Below are 19,639 nucleotides of genomic sequence, written 5' to 3'. Positions count from 1 at the left end.
GCCAGCAGAGGCTATTTCACTGGGGTGAGAGCTCCTGGGACAGCAAGGCCATCCCAGGATCCTGGTGTCTGCAAGGGCCTGGTGTTGCTCAAGCTGTTAAACTTCTACGTCTTGCGCAAATGGTCCTTTTTCATGTAATTTACCATCTGTGCTTTGAGCTTTTCTCCACAATGCGGCATACACAGAGGGTCTCATGGAAGGAGCACAGGGACATGCAGTGAGGTTGCACTTCCAGGTTCATGCGACATGGGGAGGCTGAAGTTAGTTTAAAGTGCAAATCCTGAAGAAAAGAATCACGGTGCTAGCTGAAACCTCTTCTAATCATGTCAAACATTATCCAAAACCTGTTTTTTGTCACTTGGAAGAAATGTATCTGCTCTAGCAGAGCTTTCACTAATAGTCACAACCCAGTTTGGGGTCTAGCTTCATGTGGGAGCTCCCTGGGTTATCCATGCTGTGACAGACATGGCAGCGAGATCCTATTTCATCATGCCGGGGCTGTCTGAGACCTCTTGCTTCTTTCTTTTATTTCCCTTCACAGGGTCCACTTTGGAGCTAACAGCCAAGGGTATCTTTATCCCAAAGGCAGCAGAATGAAGGGCTGAGCCTGCTGACGAGGAGGCGAACTGAGATGTTCATTACCACCCTCTCCATGTCAAAGGAGCCCCTCCCACAGCAGGAATTATGCTATAATTAGCTTAGAGAATAAAGCACTTTTAATTAAGGACTGAAATTCAGCAGGCCATCTGCCTGGTTTTATTTGCAAGCAATAGGCATCTTCCGCTGGCAGCAATGTTTTTCCTGGTTCCTCTCTAACCCTCCAAGGCTCTCGCTTGGGCTGAGACCAGGACTGAGCACACGGGCTGGAGCCAGGACATCACATCCACGCTGCCCAAGACAGTGCACTGCATTTTGTTGGTTATTACATTGCAAAGCCACTCTCAGAGACAGGCAGGGCAGCAGGGAGAGCATCTTGCTCTCCTAACAGTCTTGCTGCCGCTGCTTCTGAGCTCCATGACAGCACCTGCTGCAAGAAACCCACTGCAAGAAAATCTCAGCACATGATCTTGCCGTTAGTTCCTGGATGAACCCTTTACTCTGCTCTGCAAATACTCAGTGAGTTTCAGAAAAGCCAGAAGCACAATTCCTGAAACTTGCTTGTCTTGCACAATTGTGGGAGGTAAAGCAAGTTGGATATCTGCTGATTCGGAGGTCACCTTGACCAACCTGCAAAAAGATGCAGGAGCCAAAGGGGCTCCTACAATTACACAACACTTTTAACCCCTCATTGCATTTCCCCATGTACTCCGTGGGATTTCCAAATCACATGGAATAAGCCATTTCTCTTTTTTAGTACCCTTTCTGTAACTGCCATCTCGTACTTCTTACTCACTTGAGCAGAAATGAAACAGCACTTCATGGTCTTGCAATGAACACAAAAGAGACATTTCCATTTTGACAATGCTGCGATCTTTCACGTCAGTCAAAAACTGTTAAAATATTTTGACGTTGCCAAAATTACTATTTTTTTTCAGTCCCTCAGAATGTCCCTTTATCATGCTTGCAGAAATAAGGCATATTCAACTTGGCTGTGCAGGAAAGAGAAGAGAGAAACGCTAGATCAAATCCTTCATTTGAGGTTTGGATCCCACGGGAATGCCCATGGGCACCTTATAGCCAGGAAAGACCTCACTAACAGATACTTTCCTGGTCCTGCCACATCCACCTCCTTGACACCTCTTCAGTCCCTGCAACACAGCAGCCAACACTGCAATATTTTTGAGGAGTGGAAAAGAAAATTGCAGACTGTCTATCTCCTCTCCCCATGCCATCTCTCTCTGCCTTTTGGTTCCTTCTCTAGGAGAAGGACTCAGAGCGGGTCAGGGGAATAGTTATTGGCCAAGACTGAATTAGGCTGAATTAGGATGTTACCAGCCATCAGCTGAGCCATAGTGCCTGATCACATGCAACCATGAAGATGGGTTAAATGGACCTACTGTATTTTTCACTTGGGCTGATTAAGAAGGGGCAAACGATTGATTGCTATGTCTTAATGAAAGGAGAAAAGCTGCCAATTTGATAAACTGAGACTGACTGTTCCCAGAATGAAAACCAGCTCATTTTGTAGCAGACATTGGATCAAGTCCACACACAAGCTGTTAACCAGGACATCCAAAACATCTCTGATATTCATTCATTCTATTCAGGTGAATTTATCTGGATCCATTCACCAGCTACAGTCACCTACATAAGGAGCAGTCCCTTGGCAAGAAATCTGCACCGTGTCGTACTGCCAAGCCCCACCACCCAGACTCATCCCTCTTCTTTGCCCTGCTCCTCACGTCTCATATCCAAACGCTGTCATTCTGGAGGAGACTTCTCCTGGGGATGAAGTAAAGCATCCCAGATCTGAACCACCTCTGGAACTCTTCGTAATATCCGTCATCCGGACCTAGAGGCATCAAGCAGCTTTTCAGTGCCAAAAGATAAAAACAAGAATCAGTCTGCCAGTGATGCCTGAACTGAAATTCAGGCATCTGAAATAGGTTCATAAATATATTCAACCAATTTCAGATGGCTAACTAATGCACAGGAAACACACTCTGCTTATTGTGTGAAGACAAACGTATGGAGCAAATCCATCTGACGAATTATCTCCACAGACCACTCAAACAGCTCACAAAACCATCCATCTCGCCAGGCATGGTAACATAAGCAGCAGACACTACTATTTTGTGTGTTTTAGTAGCACAGCTGCTAATCTTTATTCATTTATTTATTTTCTTTACAAAGGAGAACAATTAATTTTTAACCAGCCCATTATTAGCTTTCAGCACCTAATCTTCAGATCGAAAACTGCTTCCAGAGTAATATGAGGGAGGAATTATGAAACACACAATAATGAGAAAATCAGGTAGTCAGTGACTTAGTCAGGCTTGAAACAAATGATCTCCCTCCTGAATTGAAGAACTGGTACCGAAAAGACAGTGAAGGTATGAAAATAAAAATTAAACAAAAAATTAAAAAGCAGCTGAAAGCTTTCCCTGTTGAGAGGGGTGTTTGCAGAGCACTTTCCACTGTCTATCACAGTGACAGCTTCAAGAATCAATAGGAGAAAGGAGAAAATAACATGTCAAGATATTTTTGGAGACTGGTGAGGCTTACAGGGAAATTCCTTTGCAAGCAAAGAACAAATATTTATTGCATTTGCTTTACTTCTTCTGCCCACTCCAAGACACAAAGGGCTCTTGCTCAGATCTCAATAAACAAGAGCTGAGATACATCCTCTGACCTTTTGCCCAGGTTTAGATCCGTGCTGAAAGCCACCAGGAGCATAAAAATTATTCTGATTTTAATTTGGGGGGCATCAGTGGAAAATACCACCATTAGAATCCAGGGGAAAAGTTAATTGGGTTTGGGTTTTGTCACACAGTTTGATGAGATTCTCAACCAGGGATATTGAATGCCAAAGATGCAAATGCTGGTCTATCCTGAACTAAATGTCGAGCCTGAGAATCTGCTCCAAACCAAGACATGAAGAGATGCTGTACAGATCTGGTCCAATCTGAAGGTTGCTGTTCTGACAACCCAAAAATTTGTTCTCCCCTTACAGTGGAAAACTCAGCAAAATTCAGTGGCCATATTCAGTTTTACTTGTATTTAAGTCCACAAGCATAGTGTGAAACTGGAGACCCACAGGAGCTGATGTGAAAGGGAGAGCTCTCTTGTGTTCATATGGCCCTTGGAAGGACATAAGACGAGTTGGTCTCACACTGGAAGACCATGGATCACTCTGTCGCTAATCCAACCCTGCCCAGCTCACTCCATGCATGCCAGCCACACAACCAGACCCAGCAGCAGATCCATCAATTGGGTTTCTCTGTCAGGTAGCAAATTACAAGTGTAACCTTCTTCTGCCATTAGCTGATAACAGCAGGGCAGCGTAAGCTATCCAATAACATAAATGTAACCGGCATCTTCCCTTTGTGTACATTAAACCTGTCCCTCAGACACAGTACCAAGCTGGTTATCTTCTGTCATGTATCTGTTTAATAATCTGTATATCAAATGCACAAGCAGTAAGGCTTGCATTGAATTCATGCTAATCCTCCTTAAAAGCCACATTTGGACATTTCAGTGTCCACATCCTTCTCCACATGATAGCACAGGGTCTTTCAGAGACATGTGTTATTCCTTTGACAGTCTATAGTCGTGTCGTTTGCTAATCTAGTATCTAATTGCTTATTGCTCACTCTCAGCGCCCTTGTTATTCCAGTTGCACAGCTACAGCCGGCGTTTCTCAGACCATTGCACAGCTTTGCCAAAAGGAGCCAGGGTATTTGTTCCAGTCACAGGAACTGGAAGAAAGCCCATGAAGTTGATAGGGGGAATGAAGGTACCTTTGAAGACCTCAGGGACATGGCACCAGGAGCAGAGAGACAAACCCAGAGGGCAACCCACTGAGCTCTCCCCCAGAGAGCTTTGGAGAAGGGGTCATGCTTGTTCATCCCTGGATGAATTGGTGTCTCACACCATGGTTCACTTGGTGTTTGAGGCTCCTGGGCTGCAGAGCGTTAGTGACAAGGAAATTCCTGGAAACCAGAAGAAGCTTTTTCTCCCCACAATCCATAGCTGCTGAGTTCCTGCCCCATTCAGGTGAGATCTGTAGGCAGGAGCTCAGCCTTGTGGCAGCTGCTCTTTGAACTTCTTGATAAGGTACAAATCCTGAGTACCACCTAGGCACACGCTTGTAACTTGGCTGCTCGGTATGGGCAAGTCTATTCATGCTTGAAACGTTTATGGTTTCCTCCTTTTGCTTCTGGCCAGCATGACCTCAGTTCCTGATTGCTCCCCACAGCCGTGTCTGATAAGCTTTGCTTCCTTCTTCCTGCCAGGACCTTTCGATGCTCCTTTGTTTCTCTTAGCAGCCACATTCATTTTGCAGGGACACTCACAGGCAACGGAAAGCACAAGTTTCTTTTTGCCGTTGTTGGTTTCCCACGGGGAGGGAAATCTCTGGAGCCTCAAGCAGTGGCTGGAAAGGTCACAGCTCAGTGGGTTCCTTTCACAAATGTAGAGGTATAACAAGATAATGACTTGCCAAATGCATTGAACAAGTCCTCCCATTTGCTGAGCCCCTCCTCCTTATGAGAGGCAGGAAAACAGTTACCTCTTCCCACCCTTTGTCTGTCTAATTTGGAATATACTTTCTTTTATCAGCTTCCTATATCTGCTTTGGCCTCTCATCATGGCCACAACATGATCTCTCCCATGGTGAGGTGGATGAGTGCCCTGGTCTCGGCTGGGATAGAGTTAATTTTCTTCCTAGTAGCTGGCATAGTGCTGTGTTTTGGATTTAGCATGAAAATAATGTAGAGAGAGAAAAGCATTTCTGTATTGGGACTGCAGCCTTGTGTTGTGTGGAGGGGGGCTTTGGTTTAGGAGGACAAGTATGTTTGATGAGAAGATGTCTTAGTTTGCTAAGCAGGACGTCTTTTCAGCTTCTTTCACCTGCAGATGACTGATTTAGGGGACAAGATGACGCAACAGGGGTTTTCTTGCAATGGGGAGTAGCATTGTCAAATGCTTGGAGCTCATGAGGTGAAGAGCGCTTTCTGTTCTCCAAGCAGAGAGTACCTCAGCCCTTTGCTCCAGACCTCAATTTCAGGTGCAGTTCTACCAGAACAACACTTTTCTCATTTGCATCTTGCTAATTTGCACGATTTCTGGCACCTCCCCCTGCTGCCAGACCACTGCCACTGCCACAGCTCAAACAATACATCAGTTGAAGAAAGTACCCCCCATCCCAATCAGGCTGGTGAAGACCCGTGACAGCCCTGATGAGAAACTGCTATTGAAGTGCTATTTATTCCACTTCAAAACGCACCCTCGCTTTCATGGCGCATTCAGCAGCACAGCTTTCAGCAGCTCTGCAGCATTCAGAGTTGCCTCCACGTACCAGAATAAATATGAGAAGTGCACTCAAGAACAGGACCTGCATCCCATCGTGTTTTGCTGCATTTGCTCATGTCACAAATTCAGGCACTTGAAAGCTGGGAGGGCTGAGTCATCTTCCTCATCTTGGCTGCCAAACACAAGCCGAAGGATTTTGTCCATTTGTTTCTCCTATAAACTCCTGGTGATTTTTTTTCTCTGGCAGCCTACTTGAGAGGGTGCGTTCATCGCAGGTTCAACGCTGGTAGCTGGCGCGAGGTGCCTGCATGTGTGTCAGCACATGGGGTTGGTGTCTAAGCTTCAGCTGCAGAAAGGCAGTGAATGGAGCAAGAGGAGTGAGGCAGCTCACCAGCCATGCGGGCTTGTCACGGTTGCCTAGATGGAGGCGTCTAGCTCCATGTTTAGATGTAACAAGGTGCTCCTCAGCCTTTGGCTGTCTCTTTAGAAGGGTATAATATTTCCACTGGTCCTATATCGTATTTTCCAGCCCAAGGGACCTCACAGATAGCTTGCAGCACCTCAGACAGCAATAGCGACCCATGTTCAGGCAACTGAACACGTGTCTGTTTTAGGCAACCTCTATTGAAGCCATGTGACACCAAGGAAGCATTCCTGACCCCAAACAATTGGAGGTTTTGCTGAAATACTTCAATTTTCTGCCAGTTATTCTAATTCTACATCAGCACCCTCCCAATCTCAAAATGTGGCATGGGAAAACACCCTGTTTCCCTGGCTCCTGGCGTGTCCCCCCACTTTCCAGTGATCCTCTGGCCTCACTGTGCCTCAGATGAAGCCACAGGAGGAAGGTGATGGCAGATGGGACAGTTGCCTTTTTGGTTTGCGCTCCATGGCTTCTGAGCTGCTGAACTTTGTGGTTGTCATGCGAGGAACATCATCGCGCTCAATGGCTGGTGGGTGGCTGTCTGGAAGCAGAGTGGAAGTTGTTTGTGGAATATGTAATGAGGATTATGTATGTATGCAGTTCACCCAAAGATTGGCTGAGCTTGGCATCTCGCAAAGACGCAACCTCCTTCTTGTCTCATTTTGGTTTTCTTAAACACAGGAGGGCCCTTCCCCCACCAAACTGAGAAATCAGGATTGATCCTTCCCCTCTCCACCCTCTCCATCAAATTGAGGTGACTGATTCAAGTCACAATGTTTTAGAAATTATAATCGACTCTGGGTGTCTTTTCAAGTTGCTTCTTGATTTTCTAAGCCGGGAAAAGTAAAGATTTCAAACTAAACTGTGAGTACAAATTATAACCCCCCCCTGCTTCAAACCATACTGGGTTTCCCGCACCATCCCTAATTGGTTTTTGATGGGACCATCGAGATTCATGAAAGGAAGCAACGCAGATTTCCTTTTATTGTCTGTTCCCAGTGCTGCACTCTGACATGTCAGAGCAGCCTTACAAGAAAGACAGCGATGGCAGAGAGACACGTGAAGCCTGGGCCTCCCGGCTCCAGGCTAGCAGGGTTAAGGCATGTCTGCACCCATCACCCAGGGTTTCCAAAGAGCACTTTGCTTCCCGTAACTACATTTGCAGGTAGTTGACAGGAAGAGGAAAGTAATTTTTTCCTCAAGTCTGGAAATCAGTCTAAACTTGCAGAGCTGGACTGGGACACCTGGGCCATCCTGTCCCTAAACTTCACAATGTACTTTTTGGGGAAAAATTCCATTTTAATTGGGAGCTCTTTTATTCCTATGTCCGTATGCGTATTTGTTATTAGGAGGGGGCACAGTATCTGCCCTACTCCCTTCCTTACAGCCTGGACGGCGCTTACCCCCCACCCTCACTCGATGTACCTGAACCCCTGCTCTCTGCAAGGACCCCTGCTCCCCGCTGTCTCCCATCCCACTCCGCAAATGCCTCATCCCTCCTTCTTTGAACTGGGCTTCTAGGCAAGTGCTTGCTACAGAAGTGTTGATTCAGGATGGAGAGGTGGGGAGGGTGAGGAGGGTGAGCCTTCGCTGGGGAGGACATCGGGATGGGATGTCAGCAAGGGGGTGGAGGGGAGAGAAAGGCAGTAGAAGGGCAAGGTAGGAAAGAGATATTTGTACTTTCTCCTGCAAGTTTCTGTTTTGCTGACCGTGAAGACCCTGTCAATAGAAAGATAAGAGAGTAAGTTTTTTCCAGTAAGTCAGCTGCATGTGCACTTACAGCACAGGAGTCCAAGTTCCCATTCGCACAGCTCTGCTGACCCTCAGCAAAGCGCTTCCACCAAGAGACACTGAGATGTTCAGGAGCACCTTAGCCCTTAAATCTGACTCTAGTCAGCAACAGAGGCATGGAGGAAACCTCTGAGGTGTCTGCAGAAACTCAGATTCATATTTCAAACAACTTTTCTGCTGAAAGGTGGTTCAGAGATGAAGCAAGTCTCACTATCCAGGGCACAGGAATTATTTTGGCAGCCTTTGGTATGAGGAACGTTCACCCCTGCCACCACTTCAGCTGCTGGCTGGGGAGGGAGGGCAGCTGGTAGGTGTCTGAGATGTGCAATGTCCCCCAACAGAAATGAGCAAATAGTGGGATAGTTACTCCATCACTTCTGTTTCCTTCCTTTTCATTTAGCTTTTCCTGGAGGCTTTGGTTTCTCACATCGTGTGCGATAAATGATCACTTGGGGCTTTCATGTGCTCTGTGTAATTGTATTATTTCCAGAACAAGAATCAGAGGTTGCCTTTGGTTTTTTCTTTGAAAGTCTTTTAAGAAATAGCTTCCTCTCTCACAAAAACACTGGTCATTTTTTTCCCCTAAGAACATTAACTGGGTTATTTCCAGACTCGTCCTTTGATGAGGTTTCATTCCTCTGTACATCTCTGAGGAACAGATACTGGCAGTCTTGAAAAGATCTCCAATAATATTTATTTTTTATATTTGCAAAGGAGCAGAAAAATATGCTTGTATGACATGAGAGAAATAAAATACTTGCCGGTCCATTAGTAACTAAGGAGGTTGTTAAGCAACACCTCGCAGGAACAAACCTATATTTGTATAATTTCAAATTGATAATCCGGGATAATTTTTATTCAGGAGTCTTCAAAAAGCTGGTCAAGGAGTTCTCCAGCACACTGATATTAAATACTAATGAGTGAGAAATCCTTCTTATGGGGAAACTTGCAGAAGTTGATGGAGCATTGTGCAGAGAAGACAAGCAGGATGTCCCAGACCACAACACATTCGCTAAACAGGTGCCGGTCAAGGGCAAAATAATGGGAAAGCTGATCATGGGATTCAGTTAATTGGGAACTAAAGGCTGGGAATGTCTTGCCATTGATTGATTGAGGCTGTCTCTGGCCAAGTGGCTTTTCAGTCTCACACTTACGGTTGATGAAAGTACCTGCGCTGATACAGTAGATTTTGATTTCTGAAAGGCCTTTGGCTTAGCGCTGGTTAAAAGTTTAGCACTGAGCTCGAAAATGACTTTGTCTGCCCAGCTGGGCTGAGAAAAGATATTACCTTTCCTGACAAAGCCTGGCTTGCCAGTGCTAATGAAGCAGATGAATAAAGAGCTGCCAGGAGGAAATCACCTTTGGGTGGGCTGTTTCTGGTGGAGTGCCGCAGAACCGCAACCAGAAGCTTCCCTCCCATTTCATCGCCACCATTGAAGCAGATGATAGAAAATCACGTGCAATAAAGTCATGTGCAAAGCTTGATGAATTGGTGAACAGCAAAGAAGAGAAGACAGGCCAATGATTACAAGTCTCCCATACAATAAGCCTGTTCGACCTCTTTCCTTGCCTTCATCTCTCCCCAGAAACAAAGCTCTTCATCAAAGGACAAGCCAGGCTTACCTATGGGAGTCTGTATCCGGGAATTCGACAGCTCAGAAAATGAACCAGGCTACATAAGCATCAAACACCAGCCTTGCTGAAAGGGCTGGAGGCAATACGTATCTGCGTTAGAGACAGAAATGCCCAGCTAATAAATATGTGCTTTCCTGGCTCTGCTCAGGTGTTGCCAGCACCTGTGGTCTTTAAGAGGAGGTGAAAGATCAGAAGGGACTGAGAGCAGGGACCAGGCGTGATTGGAGACCTAGAGAAAATGCCATACTGTGGGAGATTTAAAGAGCTCAATCTGATTAGCTGATCAAAAAGAAAAAAAAAAGAAAAAAAAAAGAAGCCCGATTGAGGGGTGATTTGATCACAGTGAATAAGTGTCTCCCTGCAGAGAAAATACAAGGTACTCAAGCACTCTTGAATACAGAGGAAAAGGAATCAGTGGTGAGGATCTGAACCAGGGCAGCTTTGCATTGGAAATGAGGCACAAGTTTTTTTCCGCAATGAGCATGACTAATCCATGCAACGAGGCACTAGCCATCCTTCTGCTGTTTCCAGAGCAAAGTTGGATGCCTTTCTAGCAAACAGGCTGTGTCCAGCAGAAACGATCAGGCTCAAGAGCTTAGTGATGTGAAAACTGAATAGTGACTTTGCAATCCCATCTGCGTGTAACAGGCTCCAGTGGGGCTGGAAATCGTGGGCTCAGCTATGAGAGCGAGCCTGTGGCTAGAGCAGCCCGGAGCTGGAGTTTGTCCAGCAGAAAGGCAGGGTCCTCGATCCTCAATACACGCTCTTCGTCCAAATTCAGGCTTTCTGCAGAAAATGGAAAAAAATTTAAACACAAAAAGGTTGATGGGTTTTTTCCTCCAGGCAAGCAGGAGTGTCATATTAGGCCATTAACTTGTGCTGCAGTGGTGCAGGTACGGGGAACTGGATGTAGACGTGTGCACCTACTCCAAAAACTCTGCAGAGAGCAGAAGGAGCCCAGCTCCTGCCGTTAGCTTCCTCCTCCCAGAAACATGGGGTTATTCTCAGATTTATACTCAAATAATACACACACCAGGTTAACTCCTGCTGAGCCAGTGCCATCCTGGCGGGGAATACACCGCAGCCGGGCGGCTGTGAGTGACTCAGCCTGAGTGGGAGAATGTGGTGAGTAAATGGCATTGGGGGGGATGACTCACAGCGCAGAAACGGGGCGGGGGGTGTTTGCAGGTCCGAAGGCAGCAGAGGAATATGCCATCACCGGCACTGGTGGATGTCATGACTCAGGCACAATCTACCTTTTTCATCCATTAGTGAAAAGTAAAAGTGGGCCACGTTTGAAATACCTGGAAATTGAAGCCCTCCTTGGGCAGGGCTGACTTAGCTCATTGCAGCTGATTTAGCTCATTGCAGCTATTGCAGCTGTGTTCTTTGCTGCTCCGAAGGGTATTTCCCTCCACCTCTTTGGAATTGGCATCTACGATGAGGGAGAAATTCCTGCAGCCTCTACCCAGGACAGCTGCCAGATGGCACCAGCCTCCTGCCATTTCGAGGAAAAACATTGCTCCTCTCCGTGCACCACTTCCCCAGCACTGCCCGCTGCACACCGGGGACAGCCCGACAGCCTTTCCTAGTCCTGAGGACTCCTAACGTGGTTAAAAAAAGATGCGTGCCACTCCTGCAGTGAAAGCAAGTTCATCAGATACATGCTAGAAACAGCATAAAACTTCACAAAGGAGCTAATATACCCCCTTCCGGAGTGCCATGCAGTTTAAATGAAATCTTGCCGACTAATTAAAATCCCTTCATCCATCTCATAAACATCCTGGAATCGTTTTTCTCCCTGACTGAATTATTTAAGAATTCATTCTCTCAGGGTTCCAAATGATTGTTTTAGTGTTGCATTACTGCGAGTTCAGTGCGGTGAAAACCCTTTGGCCTCTAAGGAACTTCATTTGTATAATAAACCAATAAAGAGACGCTGTTGCTCTGCATTCAGACAACTTCCTTCGGTGAAACCTGCCACTGGTCCTGGAAACCAATAAGGCAGAGCCTTTAGGGACACCTCTCCTGCACTCATGCCGGCAGAAGTACATGAAAGAAAATGAGAGAAAGGGGCAACTCAAAGCTTCAGTCGGTTCCCCCATCCACTTGACTAAGCAAACCCAGAAATTGCACCTCTAGCACAACTGAGAGCCTCATATGGGACTGAGAGTGAGCAATGGGGTGAGGAGGAGGCAGTAGCTGCTTAATTAGGCACTGCCACCACGGAAAAAACCCTGGCATCACTACCGAATGGGTCACCAGAGACAGCTCAGGGGACTTGCAGGATATAAGTGCACAGTCGAACAGGGGACCCTCTGCTAAACCGCCCCAATGGATGCCCAGGTTGGTCTCTTCTGCATCTCCAGTTGAATTTTAACCATTTAGAAGGTGGCAGCTGGACACAGTACGACACTGAGGACTGTCAGGGCTGGCTGAAGCCCCCAGCAAGCCTGTTTTGGAGGTCTGGAGTCCAACCACACCTGCTGGTATGTGATGGTACCATTGGTACCATGCAGCCTGCTCAGGAGATGCCTCCCTCTCCTGGACAGAGCCGTCACAAAGGCCTTTTCGGCCTGCTGGTGCAGACCCATCCATGGGGAAAGAAACTTCTACATTTATGGCTTAAGGTGTATTTTACCTATGGGTAAACTTCTTGCTAGCCCAGTCTTTCAAAATCTGTTTCAAAATCCTCCTCTATTCCTTTTTGTGACTCTTTTGGTAGGTCTTGACCCATCAGCAGACAGACCAAGGCTTTCAATTCAGGGAAAGCTCCACAGCCACAGCAAGAGATGGGCTTACTTTATAGAAAAGAGCAAAGCGCTTCCCATCCCCTTAGCTTTTTGGCCCATGCGTGATGTCTTCAGAGCACACATTTCCTGGGTCAGGTGAGTCTGTGCCAATGGCAAGGAATGATGCTTCCAAATGACTTTAATAATGTGGAGAAGTGATTGAACAAGGCATTTCGCATGAGCACTATCACTTTGCCTGTCTCACATTCACTCTGGTACATCAGACGCAATTTAATTTCAATTACAATCTCTCTGATAAAGCTTATGGCTTCTTTCTCCATCCCCCTTCGCGCACCCTCATGAACTTCTGCTCTCACACACACAACACAGCACAGAGCACTTTCAGAAAGGAGAGATCCAATATATTTCTGTTGCATTAACAAAGCCTTTGTGCTGGCATTATCGCCCCTCCATGCATATATGGCATATTGAGAAAGTAGGAACATTATTAACCAAATATTGCACATAACATTAGGAGTTAATAGATTCCCATGGGAAGGAGACACAGTTCAGACTTCAGTCAGACACTTGGGTGGAATCAGAAGGAAGAACATTCCTTTATTTGACTGGCACTCAGCTTGAAAAGCTGCAGAAAATTGTATTGATTTCATTGAGGCTGTAGAATCAGTACGAAGGCTCTGGCTAGAACGTATAATGGGTATTTAGCTATTCTGCAAATGACATCTGCAAGCCTTCATATGTTCAACAGAAGCTGGGAGAGTCAAGGACAGAAAGAAGCGTTAGGCATCTGCACATCTCCGTGGCAGCCAGGAGAGGGGTACGTGGTGAGCGAGGGCAGGTAAAGGATGGAGAACTGAGGGGGACAACCCAGCCTGGGAACTACCCTCAAAACTGGGGGCACTGGAGAAAGCCTGGAAAAGGCCAGAGGGGACAAGGCCATGGCCGATGGCAACAAGATGTCATTTTTTTCTTGGCCTTGGTGTGCATGGCCTACTTTTTTTAATGGTCAGACAAACTTCCAGATGATGGATCTCACTCTGCAATCCCCTTCTCCTCTATCCTAGGCCTGATGCATGTAGACATATATATGTGTGAATTTTATAATTAATTCCTACATTTAGTCCAGTGGGGCTTTGACTCTAGCACTTGCACTTTTCCTTTTTTTTTTTTTAATTTCAATTTTGCAGCTGCTCCTGTCTGCTCTAGAAACCTAGTTTGCTTTGGAATAGAACATGAAATGTGGAGAAGACAAAAGCAGCAATTAGCCGCACGGCCCTGCACACAGTCATTAGACCATGGGAGATCAGAGCCTCCCTCCAAAGAGCAAATTACGGTTGGTGGCTTCGTGGGGACAGAGACTCAGGCAGCTTCCAAGGAATGTCACATTCAGGCTTATTTTAATTTCAGTTCCTTTTAAATTTATTGCAATTGACCCTGCTTTGGAAGATGCTGTTTTAAAGAATAAAATATGGGAAGCCTTAAGTTTGCAGTCAGTGCAAGGGAAATGGTAAAAACTGTCTCCAGCGCTGGAGGCAAGCTCAGATAGCTCAGGGCTGTGTGCTGGTTTCAGCTGGGATGGAGTTAATTTCCTTCCTAGTAGCTGGTACAGTGCTGTGTTTTGGATTTAGCATGAGAACAGTGTTGATAACACACCAATGTTTTAGTTGTTGCTGAGCAGTGCTTACACTAGTCGAGGACTTTTCAGCTTCCCATGCTCTGCCAACTGAGAAGGCTGGAGGTGCACAAGAAGCTGGGAGGGGGCACAGCCAGGACAGCTGACCCCAGCTGGCCAAAGGGACATTCCATACCATGGGACGTCATGCTCAGTACATAAACTGGGGGAAAGCTGGCCGGGGGGGCCACTGCTCGGGGACTGGCTGGGCATCGGTCGGCGGGTGGTGAGCAATTGCATTGTGCATCACTTGCTTTATATATTATTATTATTATTATTATTATTATTATTATTATTATTATTATTATATTTCAATTATTAAACTGTTTTTATCTCAACCCACGAGTTTTCTCACTTTTACTCTTGCAATTCTCTCCCCCATCCCACCGGGGCCGGGCTGGGGGGAGAGTGAGCGAGCGGCTGTGTGGTGCGCAGTTGCCGGCTGAGGTTCAGGCTACCTGAACCCAACAGGTTGAACAGGCAGACCACCATCAAGAATAGCCTTCACCCTTCTCCACTGCGCAGGGGCAGGGGAGTGTGGGCTGCACCCTGGCTGGATCCCCCCCAGTGCGAAAGGATGGATTTTCGAAGAGGTTACTGGCTATCTTATTGCATGCCAGCAGAGCGCTAGAGCCTTGAGACTCTCCAGAAACACTCTAAGCTCTCCAAAGGTGACGGCTAGGAGGACCACCTTATAATTTGTTTCTCTTTCCTCCTCTAAAAGAGAGAGATTTGCATTTCTCTTGCAAGGGATTGAAGGGAAGAAAGGGATTGCAGCACACTGCTTTCTCTCTCACTCCTGCATCTGTCACTTTATCACCTTTGCTTGTTCGTTTTCTCTCTATTCCCCCTCCCCAACACACCTTTTTCTGTCCCCGTCCCCCCCCCAACACACATGCTCCCAGCTTTTGGGACTTGGCCCTAACTGGTTGCAGACCTTTGGCACCTCTCCCTGAAATAAGACTTTTTTATTTTATATGCAAATACTTTTCAAATAGCAGCAAAGCCAGGAATCTGCCTCCGATTGAAAGAGCTTTTCAGAAATGTGTCTTAAGCCGAAGTGTGGGCCTCACTGGAGCTCAGTACCTGCACAAGTGAAAATGGAAGTTGTCAGGAGACAATGAGATTAAATCTTCCCGAAGTGTGAATAGCAAATGGCCAGGCTGCTATGAAAAAGAGAGGGTTGAAGACACAAATTGCTTCTAAATACCACTTCTAGAGATTTTGAAGATGAGCTATAATGTAAGAAAAAGAAAAAGAAAAAGAAAAAGAAAAAAAGAAAAAGAAAAAGAAAAAGAAAAAGAAAAAGAAAAAGAAAAAGAAAAAGAAAAAGAAAAAGAAAAAGAAAAAGAAAAAGAAAAAGAAAAAGAAAAAGAAAAAGAAAAAGAAAAAGAAAAAGAAAAAAAGAAAAAGAAAAAGAAAAAAGAAAAAGAAAAAGAAAAAGAAAAAGAAAAAGAAAAAGAAAAAGAAAAAGAAAAAGAAAAAAAGAAAATCAAGGGTGGTAGGAGAAGCATTGACCCTTTGGATGGAGAAGACAGCCTAGTTGTCTCCAGGCAGTTGCAGGCAGGGTGGCTCTTTCACAGGGGACAATGGGGTCACCCATGGGCCATGCTCAGGTCCCCAGTGGCATGATGTGCATGAAGCTGCTGAACCCAAACCCGCCTGTGTCTGAGCTGAGGAGGGGACGGCATGGGTGTCCCCAGACACCATCCTCAGTGCAGAGATGTGAGCAATCCTAGGGGCATCCTTTGGCCTATCTCAGGATCCAGCCCTAGGACAAGATGAAACGTGACCCAGAAGTCCCCCAGACATCCCTTCTGACTTAAATTGCTCTGTGATTCCTCTCGCTTAATGCTTTTAGCCAAATTCTTACAGCAGTGACTTTCTTATTCAGCAGCTGAGTGTTTTACCAGCTCACCCTTGTCCAGAATTGAGTGGACTGGTGCTGGAAGAGGACTCGAGTAGGAATAAATCCAGACCTGTGGGTTTGTGGGGGTCTGCTGTGAATGAAACCAAAGCTTTCCACTCCTCCTGTAGAGCTGGGTTATGAACCTGCTCATTGGCTTCCACAAGCTCCCCTTTTTTTAGTAAAGAGCACCTTAAATCAGGGCAGTGATGCTTGAACAGTCCATGGGGTGGTGGTGCCAGCGGGGTGCAGCGAGTGGGACCCTGCTGCTCTCTCCACATGCTTGAATGAATTGGCTAGCTCTGGCACCGAGCTAACCCACACATCCTTTTCAAGAAGCTAAAGGAAAGCATTGGAAAGAGAGCATGTGGGAACCGACCGGTCATGCATGTAGGAACATTGGAAATTACTTGACTGGAAACACTTCCCAGAGCAAGGTCTGGGGCAGCTGCAGCAGCCAGGGCAAGGGTGATGGCACTTTCTCTGCTACCTCTGGGACTGTCTCATGTCCTCCAGCATGGCATGCTTTTGTCAAGTCAATTAAGTGCAGAAATGCTCCGCTTTCTAATCCAGCAAAAGTCCCCCCCGGCAGTTCCCTGTGGAGCAGAGCAGTTACCACAGCTGGTCCCATGCCGCAGACAGGCAGGGCTCTTCTCCACCAATCTGCCTCCCCCAGGCAATGGCACTGGACCCCGGTGCTCTGCCTGCCCGTCTGGCACCGCTCAGTGTTTTCCGTCTGATCCTTTAGATTTGCTCTTTGCCTCCAGCAATTCCCTCTGCAGCGGCTGCTGCGCTGTCAGCCTGGCTGAGACGAACAGGTCTCCACGCTGTTTGCAAGGCAGCTGCAGCTGCCTGGAAGAGTCCCTCCGTCCCGGCCCCTCTTGGGCAACAGCCCTGTGCGGTGAAGCTCAGCCTGACACTGTCCCATCGCCGTCGGGGGAATATTTGGCATCCAGTGGTGCGTGCTGGTTTGCAGTGAGAGAACACGCAATGCCTGCTGCATGTAGGGTACAAGTGGTGTCCAGTCCTTGGAAATGCCAGCTGTGGCTTTAGATGCTGAAAACAGCATTGGGAGCCTGTCCCATCACCATGCCCTCCACCAGCAGCACTGCTGGGGGCGTAGAAGGAGACAAACTCAGTCTTGTCCACCTCTGCTTTCAGAGGTGGGTTGGACTCTGCCCTGCAGATAATCTCTGTGATGAGTAGAGCTGCATTCAGTTGTTCCTTGGGCCCTCTGAGTCATTCCACATCTTCATTTCATCTGAATCCGGTCAGCCCAGGTGGATGAAGGATGTCCCCTCCTTGGTCTGTTGGCTCCAGTGACGTGCTGGCTGCGAGGCATCTTCCTCGTGAACACACGGTGCCCCCCCAAACCCTCACAAACACAAACAGCAAACCTCTGCAAATCATAGTGGAAAGAAAGTCTGCTTTTTTCCAGTTCACATATCACACTGTGCAACGTGAGAGCTTTTTTTCTCCTGCTGGTGCCAACTCTTACATCCCCAGGGAAAAGCTGTTATTGAAATAGTGGAGCTGGGGAAATAAGTTCATACATACCAAGATACATACAGGCAGAGAGAGAGAGAGAGAGACATCTAATTACTTTGTTTAGGACCAGCTCTTTTGCTGGTAGGATCTGACTAAGATTTATTGGCTTCCAGGTTATACCAAAGAGCCCAACGATGTGCTGTAGCTCACCAACGTCCCCATGACCAGGGTTTGATCCTGCTTGGCTGGTTTCCTTCACCTCCAATATTCGTGAAGCATCAAAGCTGGAAACCCACCCCACCCACCACCCCCAGCCCCCAATTTCAGAGCAAATGATGATCCAAAGTATTTACTGACACAGTCAGGCTATCTCCTGCCGTGAGTCAGTGCCAGTGACTCTGGTTGCCTTTTTCTCCCTCTCTGAGGTGTCTCGGTGTCATGGCTGAGCACAGGGAACCTCTCTCTTGCTCTCACTCATTCATGCTCTCTCTGTGCTGCTGCATTTAAGTGGGGACCTAATGCATTGCAGCAGGGAGCTTGGTCACATCATATTAGCAGGGTATCTCTGGATAATTCCTTTCCATCAGCTCAACTACATCTCATTTTCCAGGAAGATTGTAGGAAATTTTTGTACGTGTTATACAAGGCTCAGCAAATGACTTTCTTTGCAGAGCTTTCACACAGCCTGGCCAGTCCTTCACTCGATGCTTTTGACACATTCCTCGAGGTCATTTTTTTTCCCCTGTATCTGATGACTTTCTTCCCTCTTCTAGTTTTGCCTTGCTGAGGGCTTGATTCATCTGACCTAACGCAGATGTCTTGTTTGGGGTGGGAAGAAGGGAGCTTAAGGTGACCGGCCCCAGTGTGGAGACCTCCACAGTGACAGACGATGACCTTCCCCCACCAAGCAATATAAAAGTTAAAACAAAATGAACTGAAAGAACAAAGATGAAAGATGTGGTTTTGCTTTACAAAATATTTCAGTGCCTTAAAAAAACTCTCCCAAGCTCAAGACCAGGATGCCCTTAGGCCTTTTCCCCAGTGAACCCATCGTGATCGCCATTTCCCACTGAACGGCATTTCCCAGCCCCTGAATCATTTTGTGTTAAATAATCCCGGTCACCATTACAGGGCTGGTTAAATGGCAGGCAAACATCCATAGATCACTCTGTCTCATCCTTACAGCACAGTGATTACATTGAAGATGTATCGGCTGGGTAATATCCACAGAGCAGCCGTTAAGCTGACTGGGGGCTCATCCAGGTCTTTTGGCTGGAATAACGAGGTTAATCACACAAACTCGTTTCACGACTATTACTTTTGCGGCTCAAGCTCCCCATGCACCTTCATCACAGCAGCATAAGCACAGTAGAGAAGCCACTGGCATGGAGGAGATCCAGGCTCTGGTCTCGTCCCGCTATTGGGAAACAGGGGATGATTTCAGCTTCCAGACACCGGATTTAGGGATGCAAATCTGGCTGAGCCATTGCCATAGTCCCAGCATCCCATGGCCAAACCCTGGTCTGCATCAGCAGGGTTTCCCTTCCTGACCCCTGAGGGGAGCTGCAGCCCTATAAAGCTCATGTTAAAGTAAAACCTAAGGCACAGTCAAGCTCTTACAGAGATTCACATGACATAAAAGCAGCTTGAAGGAACCAGAGCAACCCCAGGATCTGATGGGATCACAGGGAAGAAGAGCTGATCTCAAACAAGACGCAGAGGCTCATTCTTCCCCCCAAGCTAAGCCAAGTGCTTCTGGTCCCCAGCTAACTGAGCATGCTAATGATGATAACAGAGTGACAATAGGAAAAAAAAACCACATTGAAGACTGGAGGAAAAACCACAGCTCATCAAGATATCTCTGGTCCAGGCAATGCTTACAACCCAGGTAGAGTTTGACAATATTAACATTTTTCTGGACACCCAAGGGCCCTGGCAGAGGTCAAACCAGAGCTTTTTGGATTGCAGTGGTGGACTTCTGCTCTGAGAACAAACCTCCATTCTCTGGTGTCTGTCACCGAGAAGCAATTTGCCTCTGCAACCCCTTGAGCTTGTAA

This window comes from Aptenodytes patagonicus, chromosome 20 (genome assembly GCF_965638725.1).
Source record: "Aptenodytes patagonicus chromosome 20, bAptPat1.pri.cur, whole genome shotgun sequence".
Classification (NCBI taxonomy): Eukaryota; Metazoa; Chordata; class Aves; order Sphenisciformes; family Spheniscidae; genus Aptenodytes; species Aptenodytes patagonicus.
Note: the sequence above shows the minus strand (reverse complement) of the source record.